The sequence below is a fragment of the Mesocricetus auratus genome, unplaced genomic scaffold (genome assembly GCF_017639785.1).
Source record: "Mesocricetus auratus isolate SY011 unplaced genomic scaffold, BCM_Maur_2.0 Super-Scaffold_4256, whole genome shotgun sequence".
Lineage (NCBI taxonomy): Eukaryota > Metazoa > Chordata > Mammalia > Rodentia > Cricetidae > Mesocricetus > Mesocricetus auratus.
This window is the reverse complement of record NW_024429182.1, coordinates 68703333-68731250: the sequence shown is the minus strand read 5'-3', so window position 1 is coordinate 68731250 and position 27918 is coordinate 68703333. Positions and strand designations below refer to the sequence as shown.

The 27918-nt window shown below is 49.1% G+C and overlaps 2 long non-coding RNA genes across 6 annotated transcripts; both read right to left on the bottom strand.

Moving 5' to 3' along the window:
* Nucleotides 1-1300: 1300 nt before the first annotated feature.
* Nucleotides 1301-21152, bottom strand: LOC110341260. 5 transcript variants are annotated; one of them, XR_005879793.1, is made up of 5 exons: nucleotides 21022-21145; nucleotides 8851-8923; nucleotides 2572-4701; nucleotides 2092-2310; nucleotides 1301-1989 (listed from the first exon to the last, which is right to left on the bottom strand). It is a non-coding gene; the product is annotated as an uncharacterized LOC110341260 (long non-coding RNA). The 5 variants fall into 5 exon arrangements; XR_005879800.1 differs by having other exon boundaries at nucleotides 1301-2310; nucleotides 2572-2666; nucleotides 2954-4701; XR_005879795.1 differs by having other exon boundaries at nucleotides 1301-2310.
* Nucleotides 21153-21837: 685 nt separating this feature from the next.
* On the bottom strand, nucleotides 21838-26359 carry LOC106021232. The gene is made up of 3 exons (XR_002383147.2): nucleotides 25415-26359; nucleotides 24830-24921; nucleotides 21838-23208 (listed from the first exon to the last, which is right to left on the bottom strand). It is a non-coding gene; the product is annotated as an uncharacterized LOC106021232 (long non-coding RNA).
* Nucleotides 26360-27918: the final 1559 nt, after the last annotated feature.

Here is a 27918-nt window from a genome sequence, read left to right as displayed (position 1 = left end):
GTCAGGTTGGGCCATTCTGCCTGTATGTGGTTCTGTTTTTGGCATCTGTGAGAAGCAATGAAACAATCCATGTTTTCACTGTTGGCAGCACTGGGCTAGGAGGCCCCTGCTCTGCTTCTGAGAGTACTGCCAGTCTGGATCCATGTACTGTGTCCCCAGAGGTGACCGAGCCAGGGAAGCACCCCCAGGGATCCAGGGGGCCAGAAGGTTCTCCACTGCCCAGTTCATCACCGCCCCAGGAACAGGCGTGCCACTCAGCCTCCATGCTCTTCACAGAGTGTCCCCCAGAAGCAGCTCCTGAAGATGGTACCCTTACCCATCACCCTAGAAGGGAAGCCTCCCCCAGTATCCAAGGGGATGCCTTAGCAACGTCTACTCCTGAAGGGGATGGTTCCACAAAGCACACAATGGTTGCCACAGCCCCCAGTGCTGAAGAAGAGGGACAGAACTCAAGTTCCAGCTGCACTGACCGATTGCCAGAAATTTCCCTAGTGCCTCCCCGGGAGTCAAGAACAGAGCAGCTGTGTGGAGAGGGTGACTGGCCTGGTGGTTTTCAGTCCCAAGAGGATGTAGATGAATGCTTGCCCCCAGAGTCTGCCACTAAGGCCCCTGCTGCCACCCAACTGGGGATGGAAAGCTCAGATGCCCTAGGGGAGTCCCCCCCAAAACTTGAGACCCTGGTCCCACAAGATGCAGTCCTAAGATCGTCTGACAAAGAAGGCGGTGGAGTGGAGGCGCTACCTACGTATTCAGCCAAGAACCTGGAATTTCTCGGAGGCTGCTATCCTTCTAAAAGCAACTCGGGGACTAAGCCTGGAGCTGGGACAAACGCTGGCTCCCAGGAAAGCTGCCAGCAGAAAGCAGAAATGCATCTGCCAGAGGCAGAGCCGCCCTCAGACCCACTAGATTTTGCCACAGCACCAAAAGACAGTGGCTCCTGGAAGGAGACTCAGCGAGACACCAGCGATGTTCAGAGCCAACCACAGACAGGGCCATCAGGAACTGAGCCCCAGCAAGTTGTCTGGGTGGCATCAGGCAGCCAACCGGATGGGAGCTTTCTCGGGAGCACTGAGGCCCCTCCATTCGCTAGAACAGAGGAAACTCATACAGCTTCGAGTCCCACTGCACGCCCCGTGGCTTCAAATTCTGTCACCTTAGAAGAAGCCAGCGTGGTCGAGGAGGCAGATTCTGAGGCTAAGATGGCAGTTTCTGTGGATCTGGCCACAGGACAGGTAGATACAGGGGTGGTAGGGCTGGAGCCAGCATCAGATCCGGGAAGAACACAAGAACAACCAGAAGGTAGTCTCCGAGGGGCCCCTGCCCCTTTATTGCAAGGGCAAAATGATTCAGTCCTAGAAAGGCTGTTGCTGCCAACTTTGTCTCATGGGGTTTCAAATGAAAGTTCTAGAAAGTCAGTGGGACCAACTGATGGCCCTAAGGCCCCTGAGAATACTGAAAATAGGGTCATGGTTATAGAGGAAAGCAGATCACCCAGAGACAACCCTAAGAGACAGCGAGAAGCCACCAGAGTCCTCGATGGTACGCAGTCTGGGAACCATGAGGAAGAGAGGTCCCGTGCCTTTCACAGCGAGCTCCATCTGGAGTCTGGCAAAGATGAGCTTTCAAAGCCACATAGTGACTCTCCCAACTCAGGCTCAGCACAGCCACCTAGACAGGCAGTTGCTGGCCACGAGGAAGGGCCCCACGCTGGGTCAGCAGAGGCAGTGGTTGTTGAATCCCACCTAATTGACACATGCACCTCACTGCACAAACGCCCTGAGGAGGGCCCCATCCTGTCCTCAGCATCAGACGGAACTGGTGAGCACGTTTCTCTCCAACCAGCCATCTGCGAAAGTTCAGGATCTCAGACCAAAAGCCCCAGCATACTTCGGGGCAGGGGAGAATTGGGAACAACAGAGTCACTTCCTGCTTTAGACTCTGAGAAATCAGATTTCCTGTCTGCTCCAGCGGTGGAGGAGGTGCCCGGAGCTGGGGAGGTGAAGAATATATTGGAAATAAAGAAGAGCCACTCGGCCTTGCAGAGGCCCTGCGGCTGTGATGGGGAAGGCTTGCTAATATCCTCAGGCCAACCTTGTGGGCTGCAGAAGGATGAACCTGGACAAGAAGTCCACAGTGGGAAGAGCTCAACAGTGGGCCATGGACTCACGCTCAGTCTGGAACAGGACTGTCAGAGAAAGCTGTACTGCCCAGAGGACAGCCTCCCACCACCTTCTGAGAACTCGCTCCAGCCGTCCCAACTGGACCCAGAAGCATTCACCTTTTCCATTCTCCGTGAGAAGGCCCAATCACCTGCAAACGGGCAAGGGGCTTGTCCAAGTGGCCCGGGTCTGAAGAAGCAGGGTACAAATCCTTCCCCAATTCTAGCGCCCATGGAAGGGGAGCCTCGGGTAGGTGTGAGCTTGCCCACTCATGGAGGAAAGGAACAGGCTTCAGAACTTCTGCCCAAAGGCAGCCTGTGCAGTACTCCAAGTTCATCATCCAAGGAGACTGATCTGGGAAAGGCGCCATCAGAGGAGTCGGACCCATCAACCTCACCGGGACAGGCCTTACCCGCACTAAAGGTAAATGAGCAAGAGGGCACAGGCTGTGGCAGTCAGCCGTCGGAGATCCTGCATCCTGCAGAAGACACCTCTCTTACAGGAAACCTGGGTGGAAAGGACAGTTGCTGCATCCGGCAGGGGCTGAGCAAGTCCCAACAGGAACTGGCTGATGCTTTGAAAGCAGGTAGCCAGCGTGAAGAAGCACGTTGTGGGGACTCAGGCATTTCTGAAGCAGGTGATGTACCGCCCCTGCCTCAAGGCTTGGGTAAGACAGACGGGGCAAGTAAAGACATAGTGGAGGCCCCGCCTTGTCCACCTGACTCAATAGCTCTCCTGCATGCAGCACAGTGTTCTCCAGCCCCAGTGCCTACCAGCCCCAGAGTCACACCCACCCGGGATGCGCTAGAGAGTGAGGCCTGTGATGAAAGCCAGGAAGAGTCGGCCCCAAGGCTGGAAATGGAGCAGCTGGCCACCTTCGGTGCAGAAGCCCAGGGGCCTCTTGGAACTTTCCCCAGAGCGGAGGAGCAAGATGGTGGGTCTGCCGAGGTGAATGTTGATGCCAGCGAAGGAGACTCTGGGATGCAGCAGGCTTCCGAGGGAGCGCAAGCTGCTCTGCATGGTGACTTCTTTCAGACCGAGCAGTGCCCCACGTCTGGGAAAGAGGCTTACACCTCCACCCTGACTGAGCCGTGCCAACTTGAACAGCTTGAGCCCAGCTGCGGGGATGCCTTGCTGCCAGCTGGAGAATCGGATAGGATTCCCGGAAGTACAGAGGACATTCTGGCACTGGGCACTGTTTCAGACCCACGGAGGCTGCTGCCGGCTGGACCACCTGAAGAGACTCTGCCCGATGCCCCTTACCTACATATCAACAGCATTGCCAGGGAAGCTGCAGGAGATGGTAGCATGAGAGCCGTTTCCTCTGAGGGGCCCAGAGTATCTCATGAAAGTCCCTGCCCCATAAAGGAGCTCCCACCTGTTTTGGAAAATGGCACTCCTGGAAAGGTATCAGATGTCTCCTTCACTACACTCTTGCAACCAGGAACTTCAGGTGGGGAAATCCCTGCAGCAGGGGCTAGCAGTGGAAGACCCCAAGCTGGAACCACAGACGGACCTGTGAATCTTATGCCCTACCTGGACAAGATGACTTACCTGGCTCCAAATGAGCAGATGACAAGAGAGATGCATGTGACTGCAACTCCAGAAGCAAATGCCAGGTCCTCTGAGGCTCCAGCATCCCCTGTCAGTGAGGATGCAGCAGGAGAGACAGGGGGCAGCAGGGAGAGGGCAGTAGAACTCACCCCAGATCTGAGGGCTGGTGCGTCAGGGAGCTCCAAGCAGACCAGCATAATTGCAGGGCTTCCTGACTTCAGAGAGCACATCACCAAGATCTTCGAGCAGTCTGTGCTTGGAGCCCTGGTTACCAATCGGACCCAGAGTATACCTACTGAAAAGGCAGGAGCTTCAAGGAATTCTCTGGTTGAGGGCCCCAGCATATCACTGAACCCAGAGAAGCTTCTAGACGGGGCTCAAGGAGTGGCTGCTGCCCATCTCCCTGTACCTCCTGCTGGACTCCAGGTAGAGAAGAAGCAAGAGTTGATTGTTGAGGCTGAGATTTCCCATCTGGTTCCCCAGGATCCAGCACCAGAGAAGCTGGTGGGTCTGGCCAAGACAGCCTTGGAGGAGAACCTTCCAGGTGCCAGTATTGAGGCAGAAGTGACCTGTGACTCACTGATGGTGACGAGTGAGAAGCTAGAGGGGACTGGGTTGCCTGATCAGGATGTTCAGGCTCATTCACAGCAGGGAAGAAGCAGGCAGGAATCAGCATTGGGTCTTCCCTCCTCTCTAGCTGTTCAGGGGGTAACAGCAGCTCCAAGCTTCCCCATGGCTCCTCACAGCCACACAGAAGAACCTTCTGGAAAAGAGCACTTAGAAACACTGGTCAGCAACAGTCAACACAGAGGCGATGGTGCCTGGGACCTCGCTGGCAACAAGGATTCAAGTAATCTACCAGGACCGACCTGTGCCCCAGAAGGCTCTTCTCCCCACGGAAGTCTTTTGACTGTACCTGAATCTAACAGTGAGCCGTGGATCCCTGCCACACCTGGCGGTGGAAGAAGGCCGGAAGCTGCTGTCAGTCCTGCAGAAATGCAAAACATGCTGGGCTACCAGGATACCCCCAAACTGCTGGCTGGAGAAGCACTGGATACTACTCTGGGGCCTAGCAAAATGTCGGGAGTCACTGATGCAGCAGCAGGTGACATCACACCAAGCGCAGCTGAGTCGTGGGCATGTGTGTCTGGTGACCTCCTTGAAACAGGTACTACAAGGATGCTTCCCGCTGTGGCAGGTGACTCAGCACTGCCTGGGAGCTGTCGGGACCCAGGATGCTCCAACAGGGCTGTGACAATGGAAGACACAGCCACCCTTCAAGGGGACAGCCAGGTCGGATACCAGCAGGCCAAGGAACAGCTTGGGCCTCAGATTCCTGCTCCTGCAGGGTATGGGAAGATGGGTGTCTCTTCAGCTCCAGAACCTGATGGAAGCAAAGTCATGAAGCTGCATCCCTTGGCTCCAGAAGAACTCCACACTGACAGGTACTTTGGTGCAATGCCCATAAGTTCAGATCCAATATGATCCCTACCCTGATGTTAGTGAATCAAACAGATGGGGGATGCTCAGGAGGCTAAATTTCTTGCATCTGAAGGGTTAAGTGGCCCCACTTACCCTGGCTGGATATGCTAGGATTCTGAAAGGTGTGAGAGGGGTGGCTGGAGGTATGGGAACTATGTAGTTGACATGTCTTGTTCCTTTCCTTGTGTGCTTTAGCTTATCTAAAAGCACTGGAAAAGGGGGAAGCCTTGGTTGGCTGTGTGTGATTGGGTGATAGGTTTTAGGCAGTTGGTCATGTTCTCTGGGGTGCAGTCACAGCTGCTTTCAAATGTGGAGTTGTTTAGGTGACAGTACCCTATGTGATTCAAAATAGCTCCAAGCCCATCACTGCCTAAAGACCTCATCTTCCTGGGGATGTTGGTTTAGTGGCCACTTAATCTTTAATGGGAAATGTGCTTTTGAAAATAGGATTCGGGGAAGGGGCAGCACTTTCCAACTATCTGATCCTAGCAATCGATCTCTTTCCTCATCTCAGAAAGAGCCCAGAGCCTGGCTCAGCCACCTTACCTTCAGTTCCTGAGTCTTATGGCCTGCAAGTCTTTTCAGCAGAGGCCAGAGAGTCAGGAGGACCAGAAAGGTCAGTGACACAGAGGCTTTGGGAGTCTGTGGCACCTTCCTTAAATGCATTGTTGAGTTTGCAAAGGATAGCAGCGCTCGTCTGTTTCAGAGTGTCTCAAGTAACCCATGCTAGCCTCAAATTCAGTAAGAAGTTGAGGATGCCTGTGAATTCCTCTGCTTCCCAAGTGCTGGGTTGTAGACATACACCACCATACTTAGGCTGAGAGCAGTGTATGAGCTGTTGTATAGGAGAGGCAGCTGGGAATAGTGAGGCACATCTGTAGTGCCAACATTTAGGAAACTGAGGCAGGAGGATCATGAGTTGGGTCTGAGCTCCAAGACCCTGTCTCAAGTGTGTGTGGGAGGTGGGGCAGATGAGCATTTCTATGCCATGTGCACTTCAGCAGTGCCTGCAGGACCCAAAGCACCTTTGTTGCCGAAGGGATATTTGCTTTCATGCCTGAACTTTTTACCTTGAAAAACAAAACGACTCCACTAAGCTACAATTCACACAGCATATAATTCACTCATTTTAAGTCTAGATACACATGCCCACACACACACACACACACACACACACACACACACACATCTTAATGTGCTTAGAGTTCTATGGTGAAGGCTATAATCAATTGCAGAACTCTATCACACACAGACATTCCAGATAAGCCCTATAGCCCTTAGGTGCCACACCTTAGTCCTTAGCATAGGCACCCACTAATCTAGTTTGATGCCTTTGGAGGCCAACACTGCAAGAGTAGCTCATTGCATCAGAAGCCATACTCCACTGGATCTTCAGATAAGGAGGGAGGACAACAAATGGAACCATGTCGCTCAGTCCTTACCCCTTGCTCTACACCAAGTGAATGTCGCCTTGGTCCTATAGAAACTGCTGTTTAAGTTCATCCTTACTGGGTAGGGAGACACTGTGGACATGACTTTGTGCATAAGCATTGCTTAATAAACTAGACCTTTGGTTATTGAAGTGCTGTGTGTGTGTGTATGTATGAGACACACACACACACAGAGACAGAGAGAGACAGACAGAGAGAGATAGAGATAGAGATAGAGAGAGAGAGAGAATGTGCCTTTAAGAGTCTAAATTAGTACCTGTGCCGTGCCTCCTACCAACAGCTGTGGGTGTTTTGCAAATTATTTGATTCATATTTTCACATGCTGAAAGAATGCATGGTCACCTGTTTTTCGAGTCTCAACACTTCCCCCAGCACCCAGCTGCCTCTGCTGCCCCACAAGGATAACCCCTATGACTCTGGGCCAGCACATGCGGCCTGAGCTATCCAAACAGACCTTATGCGAACATATGCCTGCAGCACTCACTGCATGTAGCGCTTGCATTCCAACTTTAGGTATAGGAAAAATATCTGTGTAGCCAGGAAATCTCTTCTGTCCCAGGAAAGAAAGACTGTATCAACACCTTCCTTCTCAGCATCCACAGGCATGTGATCATCTTCCTGGGGAGGCTTGGGACCAGACACAGAGTAGTCCCATAAATAGTTCATGGCTCATTGTTTTAATCACTTTAGAATTTAAAATTGTATTTTCTAAGTAAACATTACAAATTAAGGTTTTTTTTAAATACAACGTTTGTGAAGTATAGGAAAGCAAAAAAGAAAACAGAGAACTGGAGAGGTGGACCTGAGTTCTATTCCCAGAACACCACCTGGGGTGGGGGAAGGGTGGCTCACAACCACCTGTAACTCCAGCTCTAAGAGCTCTGACTCCTTCTTCTGGCCTCTAAGGGTACCTGCACTCACATACACACACCCAGACACCCACACCCACATTCAAACCACACACACACACATGTACATAATTAAAAGAAAGAATAAATCTTAAGAAAAATTACAATTGATGGGCAGTGGTAGCTCATGACTTGAATCCCACACTTGGAAGGCAGAGGCAGGCAAAGCTCTGTGAGTTTGAGGCCAGCCTAGTCTATAGAGTGAGTTCCAGAACAGCCAAAGCTACACAGGGAGATCCTGTTTCAATAAACCAGAAGGAAAAAAGAAAGGAAGGAAAGAAGGAAGGAAGGAAGGAAAGAAGGAAGGAAGGAAAGAAGGAAGGAAGGAAAGAAGGAAGGAAGGAAAGAAGGAAGGAAGGAAGGAAAGAAGGAAGGAAGGAAGGAAGGAGAGAAGGAAGGAAGGAAGGAAGGAAAGAAGGGGAGAAGGAAGGAAGGAAGGAAAGAAGAAAAGGCTGGAGAGATGACTTAGGGGTTAAGAGCACTAACTGCTCTTCCAAAGGTCCTGAGTCCAATTCCCAGCAACCATATGGTGGTGGCTCACAACCATCTGTAATGAGATCTGGTGCCCTCTTCTGGTGTGCAGGCAGAACACTGTATACATAATGAATACTTTTTTTTAAAAAGAAAAAAAAAGAAAAATTACAATCACACCACTAGTTATTGTTATTTAAATTGGAGAACAAATTCACCTATTGAAATATTTAGGTCCTGGCCCCATGTTATCAAAACTCTTTGCAGATTCAGGCCTTAGCAGTCAGCACAGGGTGATTGATTCCAGTCTTCACTGTCTTGGGTCTTAGGTCCAATGTGGCAGCTGCCATCTACCATGTGATGTGTGAATGTGTGTGTGTCTCTGTGTGTGTTTAAGGCAGCACATATCATGTGTTGATGATCTAGTGTTTTTTAAAAAGAGTGCAAAATATATGATTAATTTGTTTTTATGTTGCATCTCTGTGGATTAATAATATCTAGAATTTGGGGGTGTGTGAAAACATGAGTTTCATTTCTTTTTTGCATTTTTTATGAGGCTCCCCCAAATTTTAAAAAATACATGGGGGGGGCCTGGAGAGAGATGGCTCAGTGTTTAAGAGCATTTGCTGCTCTTGCAGAGGACCCAGGTTTGGTTCCTAGCACCTGCATGATGGCTTACAGCTGGCTCTACCTCTAGTTCCAGGGGATCTGGCACCCTCTTCTGGCTTCTTCGGGCACCTGGCACACAGGCAGTGCACATACATATGTGCAAACAAAACACTCACACACAGAAAATAAAATATTAAAATAAAGTGAAATAATTACATTTGTGGGCTTTACATGTGTGGAGTTCATCCTTTGTAGACCACTTGGCTTCATAACCATCTTTCCTTTGGCCCTTGAAAGACAACAGGATAGGAGAGAGTTGGCCTGGTTTGTGCTTGGGCTCTTGGGGGAAAGAGACTCCTATTGCAGCCCACTATCAGCTGAAGCCCCCTGGAAAGAACTCTCCAGCCTGCCAAGAGGAGTGACTTTCGGTCCCTGTCCCTTGTCTCTTTCAAGGAAGACAGCATGAGTAAATAGACACTATAGGCTTAGGGGACAATCAGAGGTTTCTGGAAAGACATGGACCAGCTCTGTCCAGTAGGAATGTGACACAAACTACAACGGTAATCTTAAATTTTCTAATAGCCCCATTAAAAAACTAAATATACATGGGGGAAATTTACCTTAATGTTTTATTGATATGCTAGTTTCTTGTTTTTTCATATTGAGTCTTTACTTAATATACACACACACAGCGTATCTCAATAAGGCCGGAAATAGTCAACACTCAGTAGCCACACAGGGCCAGTGGCTGCTGTCTTGGATGCTATTGGATGCCACTCTAACACTCTCCATACTTGATCCAGAAGGTTACACCTTCAAACATGACTCCAAAAGGTACTGTCTCATTGCCTAGCAAGTTCAAGTCTATTGATTTACCACAAATGAGGAGGATGCTTCTTCCTCTAATCCGTGTACCTCAGGGAGTATATATGGCCCTGAGAAACTTCTGCCAAGGCCAGAGAGCACATGGCTGAGGCAATAGGTATTGCATGTAAAGGTCAAAACAGGCAGCAGTCACGGGAGAGGGTGAGTGGCTGCTGACAGAAGTTGTGTGACTAAAGTCAAGGCCAAAACTCTGACTTCATACCCTTCTCTGCTCCTCACTGGTTACACAGAAATCTCGGTTTGTCTGTAGGATGGCAACGGCAGCAAGCAGACCTGTTTTACCAGAGGGTAGAAGGAGACTGCTCACTCATTTTCCACACTGGTGTACAGTGGTGCTTGGTGGGTCAGGCTCCTGTGGCTTTGTGATCGGCCTTTCTAGTATGAGGAGCTCAACCACCAAACATCTCTCTCCAGTGTGGAGATGATTCCTGGGATCTCTGCATATACACCCAAGTTCAGGCTCCAATCTGCCAACTTCTGTTTTCCAGAAATGAAATTTTTGCAGGCTAAATTATCTTGAAAGGCAGCTGTGCTCACCATTATACCATCAACAGCATACCATAAAATACGCCATCTCCTCACCACCCTACAATAGCATATGGGCTGAGAAAGAACACTTTCCTACCCCCCACCTATAGCCCACAGATCTTACTTGACATAAGATAACATTTCTTGCAATGATTTTTCACTGGGATGCTTTATGGTGTGTGTGTGTGTGTGTGTGTGTGTGTGTGTGTGCTCATTATATTGCATCAAACAATGTTTCAAGTTGCATATCCAATCACACTCAAATTTCTACTTACAATATCTGACTGGCACTGCTGGTAACAAGACACAGGTAGCTTGTGGCTTTGTATCTTTTCACCCATTCCGAGAAGCTAGCTTAGACAGACCATTTGCAAAATATTTCTGTACTTTGTATAATCCTAACCTGCATAGGAGCCTGAGACATGGAGTCGGGATACTCTATGTTGGTGATTGATTTGATCTTCCCATCTTCTGTGCTGATAGAACAGTTAGAGTTTGGCATTTTGATTGTAAATGTTTAGGTAAGAGGTTCTGAGAAAAATCTTTGACACTCAATTTTTAAAGTGGGGGAAGTGTCTTCAATTTCACCTGAGAAAATGGTTGGCAAGGCATCTTGTCCAATTATTAGTGCATTTTTTTGAGTCAGGTTCTCATTGTGTAGCCCTGGCTGACCTGGAGCTGACATGTAGACCATATGGCCTTGAACTCACAGAGATCCACTGGCTCTGGCTCTGGAGTACGGGGATTAAAGTTGTGTGCCACCACGACTGGCTCAATTACTAGTGCATTTAAAAAGAATCAAAACAGGGGCTGGAGAGATGGCTCAGTGGTTGAGAGCTCTGACTGCTCTTCCAGAGGTCCTGAGTTCAATTCCCAGCACCCACATGGCGGCTCACAACTAACTGACTGTGACTCCAACATCTGGCACCTTCACACAGACAGACATGCATGCAGGCAAAACACCAAAGTACATAAAATAAGAATAAATACAATCTAAAAAAGAATCAAAACATGTTCCCAGATGCGTAGGCTCTGCGTAAACCAAGGCTGATCACAAAGGACGGCTGGCTTGAAAAGCTGAGGGAAGATCTGAGAGAGACAGCTGATTGCTTGCCAAGGAAGTAGTCCTGGCGAGACCTAAGAAGCCACACCGGACATTTTCTCCTCTTCCCTCCCACATGGTCTCTAATTCTTCCCAAGTTTAAGAATAAGGTAAGAGGCTGGGCGTTGGTGGTGAACGCCTTTAATCCCGGCACTCATGAGGCAAAGGCAGGTGGATCTCTGTGAGTTCGAGACCAGCCTGGTGTACAGAGACAGCCTCCAAAGTCACAGAGAAACCCTGTCTTGAAAAACCATAATAATAATAATAACAACAACAACAACAACAACAACAATAAGGTAAGAAAATGCCATAGCTGTGCAAATTAAGGAAAAGGAAAACGGTTTCCCAACACCGTTTCTGCAGCAGAGAGCAAGGACAACAGTGCGCATGCTCGGGCACAGTGGTTTGATTTTTTTTTATAGCAGTGTTCTTCTAACACTATTCGGAAGATAGACCTACTCACGACATCTTTGCTGTCAGTCTTAGGTGAGCTGCCTGACTGTTTAATTCTCCATTTCCGTAGCTCTAAGGAAGGGCAGTAAAAATAACGCCTTCCTGGTTGGAGTGGGATGCTTTCAGGACAAGGCCTGGTGTGCAGCAGGAACTTTTTTTACAGAGGGCAGCTGCTACTCACCTGGGGGAACAGGGACCCCCATGAGTAGGAACCGAATCTGTCTCTAGTCAGATGCCTCCGTTGCTGTCTGCCCAGTGGGCCTCCACTCACCCCGCCCCGTCCACAAGGAGTGCCTCCATGGACTTCGAACAGCAATCAAAATGTACTTAGGAAACCAAAGAGGACAGGCAGTCTGGACTGGTGTTATAGCAGCCCAGCAGTCACTGGGAACAGCCCTAGAAAAGAGTCCAGAAGCCCTTCAACCCACAGCCTTTGTGTTCTGAAGCTTTTGTATTTCACAGTTGAGACTGATCTCCCAAGAGACGAATATGTCTCTTGAAAAGGTGTCAAGTCTCTTCATGAGGTGCCAAGTCTCCTCAGAGGTGACTTCTGCCTGTAGGGCTGTGGTGGGAACACTGTTACCTTGACCAACAGCTGCTTTCTCTTTGTAGTGCCTCTGCTGTGGCCTCTGCCCACACTATACCTGGACATAGTGCAGGAATGACAGCTCCGCCACTGAAAGACCAGAGCTGGTCTCAGGGCAAGGTGGTCATTTTTCAAACTGCATGTGCTGGGGCTGGCATAGCTTCCTTTCATTGTTGTCAAGAGGGAAAGCCACACTCAGGCTGGAACTCAGACTTGACTCAGGAGGAAGGTTTGGGAAATAGACGTCTTATATGCTACCTAGAATAAAACTGGGAACATTCTTGTCAGGACTCATATTAATAGGAGGAAACTGAGGCTCCAAATAGGGAAAGCCTGTGGTGTAGGGCTACAACTGGCCTCTGACCATTTTAGCACCTAATATGGTGTTTCTTCTGCATGCATGGGCTGAACTTACTCCTCCTGCTAATACCAGTCACCTCAACACCCCTTCTAGACTTTCCAGAGACGATTGCATGAGTAGGCTCACGAAGACCTAGATACTGGTGGAGTTCAAGTTCTAAGTCAGGTTCAAGTTCTGTGACCATAGGAACTGTTGTCACCCTTTCTCAACCTGTTTAACCCTGTACCACAGGGCCACCAGTGAGATTGGTGTTGTGGTTAGGATGAGCGAGACACCGTGTCAATGACAGCTACGTTCTCTATGTAAATTCCTTTATTTCCCTCTGGGACAGAAGTGCCTTCATAGCCGGCTTCACCCTGTGTGTCTTCTCAACCCATAGTGAGCTTCTGTGTGACCCTCTGTTCTTTCTAGGAGAAATGGAAGCTCCAATAGGTAACCTGGTCAGAGAGCTAGGACTAGAACATTTCTTCTAGGAAAGCTCTTTAGATCTCAAGTGTATATTTAAAAATGCTGGCCATCACCCAGTGGATTCTTGGGGAGGTGAGAGTCTTTGAATCCGCATGCCTATTGAAGACATCTGTAGTGATGGAATGTTCTATGTCTCCCTACCCAATACAGAAGCCGCTAGCCTTGTGTGGTTTTTGCGTACCTAGTGTTGGGAGTTAGAGAGATGGCTCAGTGGTTAAGAGCAGTTGCTGGGTTGGTTCCCAGCAGCCATGAGGTGGCTCACAATCATCTGTAACTCCAGTTCCATGGGATTTGACTCCTTCTTATATCTTCATGGAGTCGGGATACTCTATGTTGGTACCAGGCATGCATATAGTGCTCAAACATACATACATGCTGGTAAAAAGCTCATCCACACAAAATAAAAATAAATACATCTTAAAAATTGAGGCTAGTGCCAGTGAGGACCCCAATTGTTAGCTTGGTTTAATGGGGCTGGAGGCTTCTGTCTGAGGCAGCCCGAAGTCCATAGTTTTGCTACATCTGTAAAAGAGCTCAGTCTCCACCACTGGAGCTGGAATGGGTTCTGTGAGTGTCTGGGAATTTCCCACACATCTACTGGTGCTCAGGTATTAGATCCTTCTTCCTCTCTCCCCCTCGCTACAACTTCCCTCCTGTTGCCTAGGTCTGTGAGTGGTGAAGACCAGGAGGCATACTAGGCATGCTAGGCAAGCAACCGACCTCTGAGCCACATCTCACCCTGGAGATGTGTGGCTATAAGGTAGAGTCTGAGATGTGATTACGGTACTATTCCCCAGTCATGCAGGCCAGCAGGAAGGGTCCTAACGCACTGATCTAAGAAGTATGCTGGGCCCGAGGCCTTGGCTTGCTGAGTGCACAATCACGCCTGCAGACCTGCTAGACTCTGAATTGCTGGCATCGTAAGGCAGCCCCAGGCCATCGGGGCAGCTATCACCAAACTGCAGTACTCAGAGGGAGCCCTCTCTGTCTACACATCTCCTGGTAGCTGCATCTGCCCTGGCTCTTCTTGCTGGATTCAGGGAGAGCCGGGATGGGCAGTGGTGCTGTTAAGTTACTGTTTCTGTGTCGTTCTTGTCCTGAGAAACTGGAAGGGTCAAAAGGGGCTTAAAAGGCTTAATGTGCAGGATCAATAGGCCCATCTCACAGCATCTTGATGTTGATTTTTGTTTTCTTTTTCCCGTTCCTTCCTCCCCCTACACCCTCACCCTTCTTGTCCCCTCCCTTTTCCCTCCTTCTCTCTCTTCCTCCCTTCCTTCCTTCCCCTCCCTCCCTTCTTTCTGGTAGATCTCATTCTTTCAGGACTGTGTATCCCAGCCTATCTCAAACTCATGGGAATCCTACTACCTCAGCCTTCCAAGCGCTTGGATTACAAAAGCGATCCACCATGCCCTTTCTGTCTTAATGCTTCTCAGTTATCTGGTGCTAAATACTTTAGCAGTCCATCGAGTCACACGGAGATGCCAAACACATTTTTCTGTTTGCAAGGAAGGCGCTGGAACGGGTCTGGTTACTGCTTTGCTTACTGGCTCTCATTTTTTGAGGTCAGCACGAGGGGGTTGGGATAAAAATGTCAGGAGATGGGTGCAGCCATCCTCTGCAGAAGGCACATGGTGGCTTGGCTCAGCACCGACTTCTCTGGCCAGGTTCCCCATCTCCGAGGAGGACAGTAAGATGCTGCAGCTGCTCCAGGTGGAGGGCGAGCGCAGGGGAAGGTCCGGGACAGGAAGCTTTGGAGGAAATCAGCTCAGTTCCCACTCTCAGCTCCCACCCTCTTGTTGGGAGGTGACAGGAAGGCACCAAATGGCAATGATTTTGCAGGGGAACAGGACTGGTTATCTCTCTTGGTGAGAAAGGACTGTTGGAATGGGAAGCAACTGAGCAAGACACAAAGCACACTGCCCAATGTCAGCTCACAGCAAACAGTGACTGCGGCTGTAACAGAGCAGAGGCCATCCGCTCCTGCAGGCTGTGTGGACGAAAACCCTGAGCTGTGAGCATCTGTGGACAGCAGCATTCCCACAACCGACTCAGCAGTTACCTAGTGGGTGTGCACCAGGCTGTATGCTGAGGATGAGAAGGCGGTGTCTGTCTCATCAGGGAATCACTGAGATGGGCACGCAGGGTACACTGGGCACTGGCTCCTCCCCTTAGAAGGATGTAGGATAGACAGTCAAATGCACAGGCAAGTTGTCTCCCTGCATCTGGATGGTGCCTGTGGTTTTCTGATGCCTAACCTAGGTCTCTAGCTGAGAAGTCAGGCTGTCCCCGGTTACCTGTCTGTTCCCCAGGTGCCCTCTAAAAGGGATAGCACATATCTTCTACCTGCCTGAGCTGCAGGTTGGCCTTCCACACAGGTTGGGAAGCTGGATGTCAGGGTCCTTAGCTCTTAGTCTAGTCCCGGAAATGTGGATAGACAGTGGGGTTTGGCCTTTAGCCAAAAGGATTTGCCACAGTCATATTTCTTAAGAAACTCAGGCTAGCAGGGCCTAGCTCATGGTTACCTAGCACCCGATACTCTATATGACTCCCTAAGTGTCTACTGAATAATTAAACATAAGTGGCTATCAGGCGAATTTGGAGGCAGCCAGGTCTGCTGCTAGCCTCTTCAACATTACACAAGTTCTTAAGGCCTGTTTCCTCATCTAGAACAATGTGTAATACCTGTGACCTCAGAGAACTATATGGAGATTATATAAAAACAGACATGTATTGGGGCCAGTGAGATGGGAGGGTAAGGGTGCCTGCTGCCAAACCTACTTACCTAGACCCACATGGTTCAAGGAAAGAGCTGACACCCACAAATTGTCCTGTGGTTTCCACACATGCACAATACACAATAAATGAATACAATAGAATGAAAAATAGCATGTATAAAAAGCCTGTCAGAGTCCCTGTGTGACCTGTAGTAAGTCCCTAAATACTAGGGGTTATTCTCATTAATAATATGTTCTAGTCATCATTTGAACGGATGATAATACTATTAAGGTGCACGAGCAAAGAAGTAAAGGCTATTTTTACACGGTGGCCAGGGGGAACTTGCTGAAGTGTCTATGTGTCTGCTCTGCATCCCCTGGAATGTGCCAGTTCCCTTCCACTCCCCCCACTACCCCATCCTGTAGCCGCAGTCCTCAGTATTGCAAGATTGTATTGGAGGCAAGGTCAGGCCAGCTGGCATTCACGGAGAAAGCATTTTCTTCCTTGTGGAAACCAGGGCTTTGGGGTTAACCTCTCACCAAGGACGGTTGCATAAGGCTGCAAGCTAACATTAGTGGGTGAGCCAGGGCGCAGCGATGGGAAGTGCGCCCTGAGTGCTTTAACCGTCTTGGTGGGATGTTCGGGGCTGACAGCCCACCCAGGCCTCCTAGAGACGAGGAAGTGGAAAGTATCTGGCTCTGCTGCCGGCTGGACACCTGGCAGATGACCAAGCAGTGGGTAGAAAATAACTCATGTCTGGAGCTGGCAGACAGGATTTGGGGGAGGGTGGGAATGCCAAGCCTGGGCTTGAGGTCTCAGGCCTAGGCCACCTATGGAGCATATTTTTGAGGACTCCTCTCTGGCTCCTGCATCTGGTAGTAAGAATGCTGGCCTTTGTGATGGAAGCCACTTCATGCCTGGCCCAGCCATTCACAGAATAGCTAGGAGGGTCTCCAGAGACCTTCGGCCTCCTCGTTTTACAGTTAAGAGACCTGCAACCCAGACTTCTCTGAGCCTTTCAGGGGACCACTTACCCAGTGGTCATTGAATGTGATTTTTTAGTGTCAACCCTGCAGGCACTGCAGCTAAGAGGCCGCTCCTTCACAGCACAGGGAGCACCCCCAGGGAGCACCATAGGAGCCGATATTCCAGATTGTTTTATGGAGGGACTGGTAGTTTATCCACGGTAATCTCGACCTTGGATGGTTTCCAGGGAAGCTGCCTCTGCCCGTTCACGCTGGCCTTTTGTAAAGTAAATAGGCTGGAGTCGCCATGCCGTGCAGCTGGCTCTCTGCTGTGTCTAGGAGTTTTTGTGGGAGAGGATTGCAGGCAAGCAGGACTGACGCACATGCAGATTCTCTAATTCACAGTGATGTGGGGAGTTTGTGGAATGTCGACAGGGGAGCAGAGTCTCGCTTACAGCCCACCAGGGAAAGGCTCTGCTGAAACCTGAGCTGCATCTCCTGGGCCGCAAGTCCTCAGAGGACAGGACTGGCTGGCTTAGGTTTCTCTGTGAGCAGTGGGGCTGTGGATCCCTCAGAGATACTATGCTGTTTCTCAAAGGTCACTGCAGGGCTTGATTTGGTTTTGCCTGAAGATGAGAAACCACCAAGCCCCACCTGGAACCAGTGTTCACACCTATTAGTTTCATGTCTGTGGCAGGGACTCTGAACAAGTGAAACCTAGAAATGGTCCCAGATGGGGAAAATATTTGCTTTTGGAAATTTTTTTCCTTTGAATTTTTGCACGTGGGAACTAGGAATGATGCAAACAGGAAAACTGGCCACTGACTTTAAAGCCTAACCAATATCATTTATGTCCTTTCTTTTAAGTCCCTTCATCATAACAGTGCAGAGAAATGCACAAATGTGGAGGTAGGTTCAGACTTGAAGGTACTTATAGGAGCTTGGTGGGTCTGAGATGCTGGCCAGAGCCACACACTCCTAGGTGTGTGTGTGTGTGTGTGTGTGTGTGTGTGTATGTATGTATGTATGTATGTATGTATGTATATGTGTGTATGTGTGTGTGTGTTTTGAGAGAGACACAAGAGAGAGACAGAGAGGCAGAGACAGACAGACATACACACACACACTCACACACACAGAATGTGATGTATGTACATGGTATATATGCATATGTGGAGGCCAGAGGAAGGCACTGAGTGTCCTCTATCACCCTACCTTATTCCTTTAAGATAGGGTCTCTCCCTGAACCTGGAGCTCACAGCCTACAGGTCTGAGAAATCTTCGTGTCTTTGCCTCCCACAGTGCTGGGGTTACAGACACATGTGCACCTACTCCTGTCTTGTCACATGGATACTAGGATGCAAACGGGTCCTTATGGCTGTACAGCAAGTGCCCTAAGCCATCAAGCCATCTCACTCATTCACTTATTCAGCCATTCACACCGGGGACTTCGTACACAAAGGGCTTAGCCTGGGCACTGTGAGCAGTCTCTCACTTTCAGCATTGATGACATTTTGGGGCTGGGCTAACTGTTGTGAGAGGCTCTCTTAGTCATAGAAGATGTCAGTACCATCCCCCAAATTATGACAGGCAAAATGTTTCCACGGGTCTGGGGAAATAGCAAACTCTATGTAAGCCTGAAGACCTAAGTTTGATCCCAGCACCCATGTGAAAATCTTATAATCCCAGCACTGGAAAGGCAGAGATAGCCTGACCAACACTGATTCGTAGAGCTGACTGGCCAGCCAGCCTAGCCTAGTTGGTGATCTCTAGGTCCAAAAACAAAATGGACAGGACTGGAGAGATGGTCAAGTGGTTAAAAGTTCTTAATACTCTTCTAGAGAACCCAAGTTCAGTTCCTAACACCCACATCGGTCAGCTCACAATCACCTGCGTGTTAGTTAGGGTTCTTATTGCTGTGAAGAGACACTATGACTGTGGCAAGGCCTATAAATGAAATCATTTAATTGAGGCCACAGCTCACAGTTTCAGAGGTTTAGTTCATTATCATCATGGTGGGGAGCATGGCAGTGTGCAGACAGACATGTGCTGGAGTGATAGCTCAGAGTCCTATGTTTTTCTGGCAACAGGAAGTCGACTGAGACACTGGGCAGTATTCTGAGCATAGGAAACTTCAAAAAATGCCCCTATAGTGACACACTTCCTCCAAAAAGGCCATAACCAACAAAGCCACACTTCCTAACAGTTCCACTCCTGATGAGATGATGGGGGCCAATTGCTTTCAAATTACCTCAACATGTAATTCCAGTTCTGAGTGGATCTGCTGTCTCTGGCTTCCAGGGTCACCTGCATTCCTGTGCACATACCTATGCACAGACACACTTACATACATATACTAAAAATATTAAGAATATCCAGGTGGTGGTGGTGCATGCCTTTAATCCAAGCACTTGGGAAACAGAGGCAGGTAGATCTCTGAGTTCAAGGCCAGCCTGGTCTACAAAGCAAGTTCTAGGATAGCCAAGGCTACACAAAGAAACCTGTCTCAAAATAACAATAACAACAGTAGTCATAATAATAATCTAAAACAAAATGAACAGCATCTAGGGAATAGCACCTGGGTTGACCTTTGGTCTCTTCATGTACATGCCTGCACGTAGATACACATGCTCCCCAAGTCTCGGAGGGGGCAAACTGCTCTCTGCAGAGCCACAGGTCACGATTCTGATGCCTAAGACATGACTCCTTACAGTAGGAGCGTCTCCTGGGAGCTTGTAGAAATTCAGTGTTTCAGGCACTACCTCAGGCCTGCTTAGTCTTAGTGAGCATCTGTATTTTAGCAATGTACTCAGTGACCTCTCACCCACAGAACATTGCTGCCCATGTAGCCCTCCTATTTTGGCTGCACATTGGCTTATTCCGAGGAACTTCGAAAAATGAGGCTGGCATAGCTCTATGATACTGTATTTACCTAGCAAGCTCAAAGCCCTGATATCAATTCCAATTAAAAGATGGCACCAAAACCCCAAGGCTGTTCCCTACCTCCCAGCCCCAGGGTCTCTGCTTGAACTGACACAGTGCATGCAGGATTTGGAAGGCTTTAACCGTCCAAGCTGCATCTGCCCCGTAGGCTTTCTCTGTTTATTGTTTAGTGAAGATGACCTGTATGCATTACCGCTATGGAGAATGCATGGAGACCTCCCTCACCTCAGTGTTGCCAGACCCGGAAGCACTGCTGTCACATGTTTTGATTTCCATCCTTGCCCTGATATCACATGAACACATGCTTCTGTTTCCTGGAGAAAGCTTTTTGTCTGTCAAGGAAGACAGTATGGCTTCTGCCTTCTATGTATGCAAGATGGATTTGAAGTTTAGACTGGGTTGAGTTCAAGAACAAGAGCACCTTGTCCCTGTGAGCTAGGTCAACACCTTGCTGCTATCCTCATATTGGAGCAATACAGGTATAAACCATTTGGTGTGGGCTTCACATGTCCAAAGGAAAACCCAGTGACCGCAGGGTTTTTGAACTTTTGGATAGAAAGCTACCTTCAAGGGTCTCATTCCTTGTGTATTTTGGGTTCAAGGCTGACATTTCATCTTAACATGGGTGGAGGCAATGGCTAAAGTTTTTAGAATGCCTGGAGGAAGAAAATGTCTTTCTGCCCTACAACTGAGCGTTGCTAGGTGGCAGTTGAGGAATTGCTAAACAACACTTCATGGACTGCGAGGACTTAGCTCAGAAGCCCAAGCAGTGATTCTTTCTAGAGAAGATAATGAAAAGTTCCTTCAAGTGCACCAGTGAAATGGATACTGTGAGTGTGAGGGCTGAGCCCATATGACATGAGGGAGGGCATTCTGCTATGGTGTCCTCACCAGGTCTGCAGAACATACAGAAATGTTACAAAAATCCCTTCATTCCTGTGGGCTGGGGAAGAACATAGGTTCTGTAGACACACAGCCTTGTTCTGGGTGGCCTTGTAATGTCATTGCTGTAAGCCTGGTTCCTCCTGTGTCAACTATGGGTCATGGCCATTCCTACCACAAGGTTCACTGTGAGAATTAAAGGAGAGCAGAGGCACAAAGTGGAGTTAATGCTGTGTAAGCATGAAGACCTAAGTTGGAATCTCCATTACTCACGCAGACGTCAGGGGAGGTGGTGTAACCCCGGTGCTGGAGGGTGGAGACAGGTCAATCCCTGAAGATGGCTGACCAGACATTCTAGCCAAATTCATGAATTTCAGGTCCACTGAGAGACCCTGACTCAGAAAATGGTGGAGAGTGACTGAGGAAGATGCTTGACATTAACTTCTGGCCTCCATACATACGTGGACACACACACACACACACACACACACAAGCCTACCTGATCTACAGTGCACTTTTGAAAGGAGAGGAGGTGTCCTTTGGTTCCATCATGGTGGGGAATACATAGCAGCAGGCAGAGAAGGCATGGTGGCAGGAGCAGGAGGCTGGCTTGTCACACTGCCTTCACACTTAGGAAGCAGAGTGTAAACAGGAAACGGGGCCCAGCTATAAAGCCACACTCAGTGACTCACTTCCTCCAATGGAGCTGTAGCTCCTGAAGACTCAAGCCTTTCCAGATAGCACCCCAGCCTTTGAGGTTTCAGGCTATGGTTGATTGGCTCCATAGTTCTAGACCTGCGGTGAGGAAGCAGATGATGGTGAAAGCACACTATGGATCAAATCTGCTCGCTTCATGGCTAAGTAACTTGCTTGTTATAAATGGTGTTGCAGAGGGTTGATGGGCAGGGATAGAAGATGCAGAGAACAGCTGGTGCAGCTGAAGACTGGCCCTGAAAGGCTCTCATCCACTTCCCAATGCAAAATGCATTCAGTTTGCCTGTATGAGCTGCTTTGGCAGCTTACGGGTCCCAGTGCTGAGCAAGAGCCACGTTCAAAGTCTCCTTTAAGATCCAAGGCAAACTCTTAGCTGCAAACAATGGTTTCAAAGACTTCTCTACGTCATGGTTAGCTATGGCCATATCAATGCTATTTCTTGATTCCTGTGTTGGTCAGTTCTCTATGGCTATGTACTGTACAGTTGCAGAGAGTGAGGCCACAATGGTGGGAAGGTATGGCAACAGGCGCAACAGCAGGAAACTGACTGTTCACATTTTATCTGTACACGGGAAGCAGAGAAAGCCAAACACCATTTTAAAATAAGGACTTCTATTGTTTTTTATTTTCTTTAACTGATAAATTAGTGGGGAGGGCACAGAGAAATCCTAAAGTAATACCAGCTAGTTATCTGAAACTCAGCCAATGTCTTCCCTCTTCTGGAAAACTCCCCATACCCAAAACTGGGTTAAATGTTCATTTTCAGTCTGTGCTGGACGGCAGTCATCCTCTCCTGGTGGTAGGACTGAGCATAGAAGCCTCGATGCATATGACTTAGTCCCAGTGCTTTGCAGGCAGCAAAGTTTACACCTAGTCCTTTGTGCACCACGAGGAAAGAGAGAGACAATGCTCACAGGTTCCAAAGATTCTAATAAATCGTCACGTAAGTGGGTCATTGACCAATCAGGGCTGCAGGACAAGGACTCGGGAGCCTTTTTTCTTCTGAGAGCCCCGAGCTGGGGCAAAAGTGGGGCTTATAAGCATAAAATTCACAAACATTTGTTGCCAAGTTGCAGTTACAATTTTCACTAATCAGAAATCAAAGATTAGGGAAGTTTTTGACTGTTCCATCATTGTCAACTGATATACAGGGCAAGCCATTCAGTCCAACCAATCAGATTAATTTGTTCCTTCTGTGCTCAGGAGCAGCTGTAATGTTGCTAGAGAACTAAAGATGCCGAACAACTATTTCTATGGTTTAAGGAGGAGGTTGGTCAGCCATTGGAAAGTCCTCAACTTCCCTAGGGCTTGGGAACTTTACTTCACCCTGCTGGTAAAATGAAGTCCGAAGTCAAAATGGCAGTCCTCAGGCCAACGTGCTTTTGCCTGCTCCTTTCACAAAGGACAGTGGTACTCCATCAGTGCTCTGGTGTGTGTGAATGCCCAAACCTGAGGCCTGTGAGTCTCTAGAAATAACGTGATGGAAATTCCGGTCCCTATTCCTAAGTGTTCCTCTGTGTTCATTAGCATTATCAAAAAGATAGACTTTGCAGTGAACTTTCAGCCGGCTAACAAGGAGTGGTTTTTTTTTTTTTTTTTTTTTTTTTTTGTCTAGGGAGGCTTGGCCTCCGTCCTGCATTGTATCATCCCTGTCAGTTACCCCTCCCATGTTTCCTGATATAGACCTCATCACAAGGATTTCTCTGTGTATAAAATTGTGGCATTGCTAGCTCAGAAGTATGGTAACAACCATGGAGGGGTCCTTGGTCCAATGGGGAAGAAGCAAGTCCTTGGATAGAATGGAAATTCTTTCCAGCCTTTTGCAAGATCTTCTAGTGTTACTCAGTGCAGGGCGCTGACATCTGCTGGTATTCCAGGTTTCACACTCCTGTTTCCCACCTGTCCACTTAGAATGGAGCTTGACTTTCCAGGCAGGGTTTTGTCTTCAACATCTTTATGTCCCTGCGGGCATCTGGAGTGGTGACAGTAGGTACTCAGTGATTTAATCAGTTAATGGTGACTTCTTTGTTGGCCTAGTCTGAGTGCAAGTGTCTAGCCTGCCTTCCATTGCATTCTCAGCCCACGCTATTTGTCCCTTCTCAGCAGGGTATTAGCAGAGGCTGTAAACAGAACAAAGTCTTCATGGTGGACAGGATCAGAAGACTCTACTCCTCTCTCATTCCTTCTCCCTCCTACAGTTAGAAGGACCTCTGTGACTAAACTGGGTTCATTGGGACACCTGGATAAACCAAATGAATCCCCTTATTTTAAGGTCAGATGATTAGCACTTAATTCCACCTGCAACCATACTTTTCTTTGCCATTTTTCTAGTTTCTTTTCTATTGGTATGATAAAATATCTTGGCCAAAAGCAACTCAGGTGAGGTGGAGTTTAATTTAGCTAACAGTTCCAGGTCACACTCCATCGTTAATTGAAACCAAGGCAGGAATTTAAGGAACTAACTACTCACTCCTCATCCACCACAGTTAGAGGGAACAGAGAAAATGATTTCAGCCTGCTTGTGAAGTACTCGGCTAGCCATCCTACTCTTAATAGTCCAGTGCCCCAAGCCAGGAAATGGTGCCACCCACAAGACTGGATCTTTCTACACAAATTAACTCTCAAGATAATCCCATATATACAAGCCCACAGGCCAACCTGGGATCTAGATAATCCCTCAGTTGAGACACTCCCCAGGTGATTTCAGGTCCTGTCAAGTTGACAGTTAAAACTAGCCAGCACATCCTTGTTCACAGAACATAGTCACAGACTGGAGGAGGGAGGAGATGCAGCAGGAGGAAGGGACTAAGATATGGACATCCTTGGGAGGGGGGTGCCTCATTCTGATTTCCAAGGAGAGCAGAGGACCCTTCCTCTGCCATAAAGGTTATGTAGTTGCCACCTGGGGGAGAGGGTTTCACATGGGAAAGGCCTGGCATCTCAAGGACATCTTTGCCCATCTGGAGAGCTCAGGCTCACAGGCCAGCTGATGGGAATGTTTGTGCCCAAGGCAGGTGGTTCTGAACTGCATAAACCACCCAGTAAGCCGCAGGTCTGTGATTTCTGTCTCAAGCTCCTGCCTTGAAGGCCTTCAATGATAGATTGGAAAGCGTGAGCTGAAATAAACTCTTTTCTTTCCCAAGTTGCTTTTGGTCAGTGTTTTATCACAGCACAGAAAATCAAACTGGGACACTTGGGAAATAACTGATGGTACATGTAAGCAAACCAGTAGATTGGGGTCCTAGTTTGTGAAATGAGCACAATAATACAATAGCAATATACTCATCACAAGGGAGTGAACCTGCAATCTATTAAATGGTCCTCAAAATGTGACCTTAAAAAGTGGTGGGGTTTTTTTGTTTTGTTTTTTTCTGAGACAGTGTTTCTCTGTGTAGCTTTGGAGCCTGTCCTGAAACTCACACTTTAGACCAGGTTGCCTGGAACTCAGGGAGATCCACCTGCCTCTGCCTCCCGAGTGCTGGGATTAAAGGCATGTGCCACCACTGCCCGCCCAGAAGTAGTGGTATTCTTTAAAATACAGAAAATATTTTTTGTGGCTGTGAGATCTACAAATCCTACTAGGGAATTCTCACCTGGGACTCTCCATCCTAGGGCGTCTGTGTCTTTAAGGGGAAGAAAGGAAGTGTTGAGTCACTGTGAGTCTTCTGCCCTTTGGTCCCTGAGACTATAAAATATAGCAATGTTTTCTTTGACACAAACCTTAAAATAGGAAGCCTGACACCCACATATAGCCGCATTCTCTTCTCAAGTGGGGTCTAGTAACAGAATTTCCAGAGAAAAGGTGTGTGGGCAGGGAAGTACCACTTATGTGTACGAAAGGGATGCAAGCGAAAGAGTTCATTTCACTCTAAAAGGAAAAACAAAAAACAAAAACAAATAGAAAAGTACACAGTCCCTAGAAATAAAGAGCAGGCAGGGCAGCAGCTGTGCAAAGTTTACTGAAAGTTTCTGTGGCTAAGCGTCCGGAAGGCGGGCGGGCGGGCGGGCAGAAGACAAGGCCAGAGTGTGGTTCCAGGTAGTGTCTTGCCTCCCCCCCCCCCCCAAGCTTCTTGCTAAGTAAGGTTTCTCCCGCTAGCAGGCAGGAGCCAACCCCGCCCCAGCTCTGGGCTTCAATCCTTCCTTCACATAGAGGAAAGCGCAGTGGAAAAAAGACTAACAAGTAACAAGTTGTTGTGACTCAAAACCTCCTGGAAGAAGTCGGCAGGGCGTTCGGGAGACGGCCTGTCCTTGGGTCCCTTGCCTACCGGTGCGCTTCGGGCGGGCCCCTGGGTGCGTGTGGGCGCGCCGGGCTGCACATTCCTGGCCAGGGAGGAGAGCGCGGCGGGCGCCCCTGCGAGCAGCTGGCTGCGCTGGCCCCGAGCGCTCGGAGCTGGGGGAGGAGCCTGGCCCGGTCGCCGGCGCTCTCCCAGTCATTGGCCTTTTGTGCTGCAACTTTTCCCGAGCCCTTCGAGAAGCCTGCGCCCGCCCCTCTCTGTTGCCCCAGGCAAGTTTGCGTTTCCTGGGTTCACCCGGTGGGGACCGCACAAGGCTCGGAGGACTCAGCCTGTCTGGGGGACTCTTTGGCAGTTGCATCCCCGGAGGAAGGTGGCTACGTGAGGACCAGCCGCGGTCGTCCGGTAAGTGCGCAGCGGCCACGGCGGGCGCACGTGGGGTCAGGGAGGAGACAACCGACCCCCAGGACCTTGGCCGCCAGACAAAGCCGTGCTAGAAGGGGCTGCAAAACTCCTTTCAGCTTTCCTAAGAGGGACTTGTGTAGGATCTGAAAGTATCAAAGTACGCATTGTGTTCCCTGCTGGCAGAGGCGTGTGTCTGTCAGGGAACTGGCGGGACCCAAGCGTCTGTCCCAGAGAATGGTTCCCCTGAGTGGGTCACCAGGAGTCAGTGCCTGTGGGTTGAGTGTTGGCGTCCTCTAGGTTTCGGGGAGGGTGCCCTTGTCCAGAGGCTGCTTCCTTGCCATCTCCGCTGGCCTCTTTTTTCCTATTCGTGTTGGTCACACGGGGTCTCTTGGGAGCACCTTTGGCAGCCACTTGGATGCGTGTGGATGAGTCTTAAAGATCTGCACAGGATTTCCTCCGAGTTTGAGACTTTTAAATTCTCGAACAGTTACGTCAGCACAGCCGAGTGCACTTCTGGGCTCTAGCGCAGCACGTGACCCAGCCTAGCTTCCCCCTAGGCGTCCTTAGCTCAGCTAGGCTGCCACAGGGTTCTCTGACTTTGGATGTCTTACACACACAGCCTCGGGAGTGTTGGGGTTGTCCAGGAACACCCCTCTGTTTGGCTGCTCTTCTCCTGACTTTGTCCAGCGTTGGTCTTTTCTTAAAAACTGGCGACACGACACTGTTGTCTTCTGGTATCAAATGCAGAGGCAGAAATTTGTGGTAGCTGGTTGAAACAGAACTAGAACATGATGGGAGTCGATAGAAGCCTACTGAAGAGGAGACAGGGCAAGGGGCTTGCTGAGTGTGCACATGTGACCACCCCAGGCCCCTACTGAACAGCACATGGAAAACTGAGGGTCCCAGGGCAGACAGCTGTCTGTTTTTATGCCAAGGGAATAAACCTTTCTCTTAGGAAGTGGAGAGCGCTCCCCATTCGTTTCTCTGATTCCCTGTGGAGGCCACATTTCAAAAGCACGTTCTTTTATATGAAGCAATGGCTTTGGCCGGTTTTCATCCGTTCACATCCACATGTAGATAGTAGAGGCGAGTCTTCACTCTTTAGGCTGGCAGTTGGAAATCGGAAGGGACACGAGGGCTGGCTGTGCTGGACTGTGAGTGGAAGGATTCCCACGGGTCTCTTCTTCACAGGCCCAGCCCTGCCCTAGGCATTTCCCTCTAAGGATACTTGGAGCAGGAAATAGGCCAGCAGCTGCCCCCTTAGGCAGTCACCAGAGTGGATTCAGTCTCCAGGCCTCCTCCTCCTGCTCTCACTCCAAAGTTAGGTCCTGAGCTGGGCGCATTGCTGGGTAATCAAAGCTACTCAGGATGGAGTGTTGAATGTCAGCCGGCAAGGCATAACAACGCCTGTCTTAAAAAGAATTTCTGAGGTTAGCTCAAGCTTCAGATTATGCCCATGGAATATGGCCTGCTTGTATTCCAATTATTCATATACAGTCATTTTTGCTTATGGAAGTCTGCAGGTCAACTGCTGGGCCCCGTGAAACCTAGATAGAATTAGTCCCTGCCCCTCTGTTCACCTCATCCCTGACTCCAGTGCTTGAGCACTTGGACTGTTTAAACTGGAAGGAAGCTTCAAGATCAAGGCTTCCTGTAAGTTTTGAAAAAGAAGCCTCAAAGGAGTCCAAGATCTCATCCCGGGTCACACTTCAAAGTGGGCTCCAGTGTAGGACCTGCCCTGATGTTATTGGTGCTAGGTCCCTCAGGCAGCCTCTCCGGTTTTATTTGGTATTGCACTGGCCTTATTTGTTTGTTGTTTCTATGGAGACAGGCTCCAAATGAGGAAAGACACATCCAGTTTACAGAACCACTCTGATAAGTGTTGGGGCCCAGAGGGGTTGATGGCAGTTGAATTAAGTAAGACAAAACACCTGACTTCAAGACTTCAAGGGTGCAGAGGGGGAGGGGAGAGGTGTAGCTGTATCTGAGGGAGGGTTTTGGTTGGGGCTGGAGCTCCCTGGAAGGGATATCTGACAACACAGAAG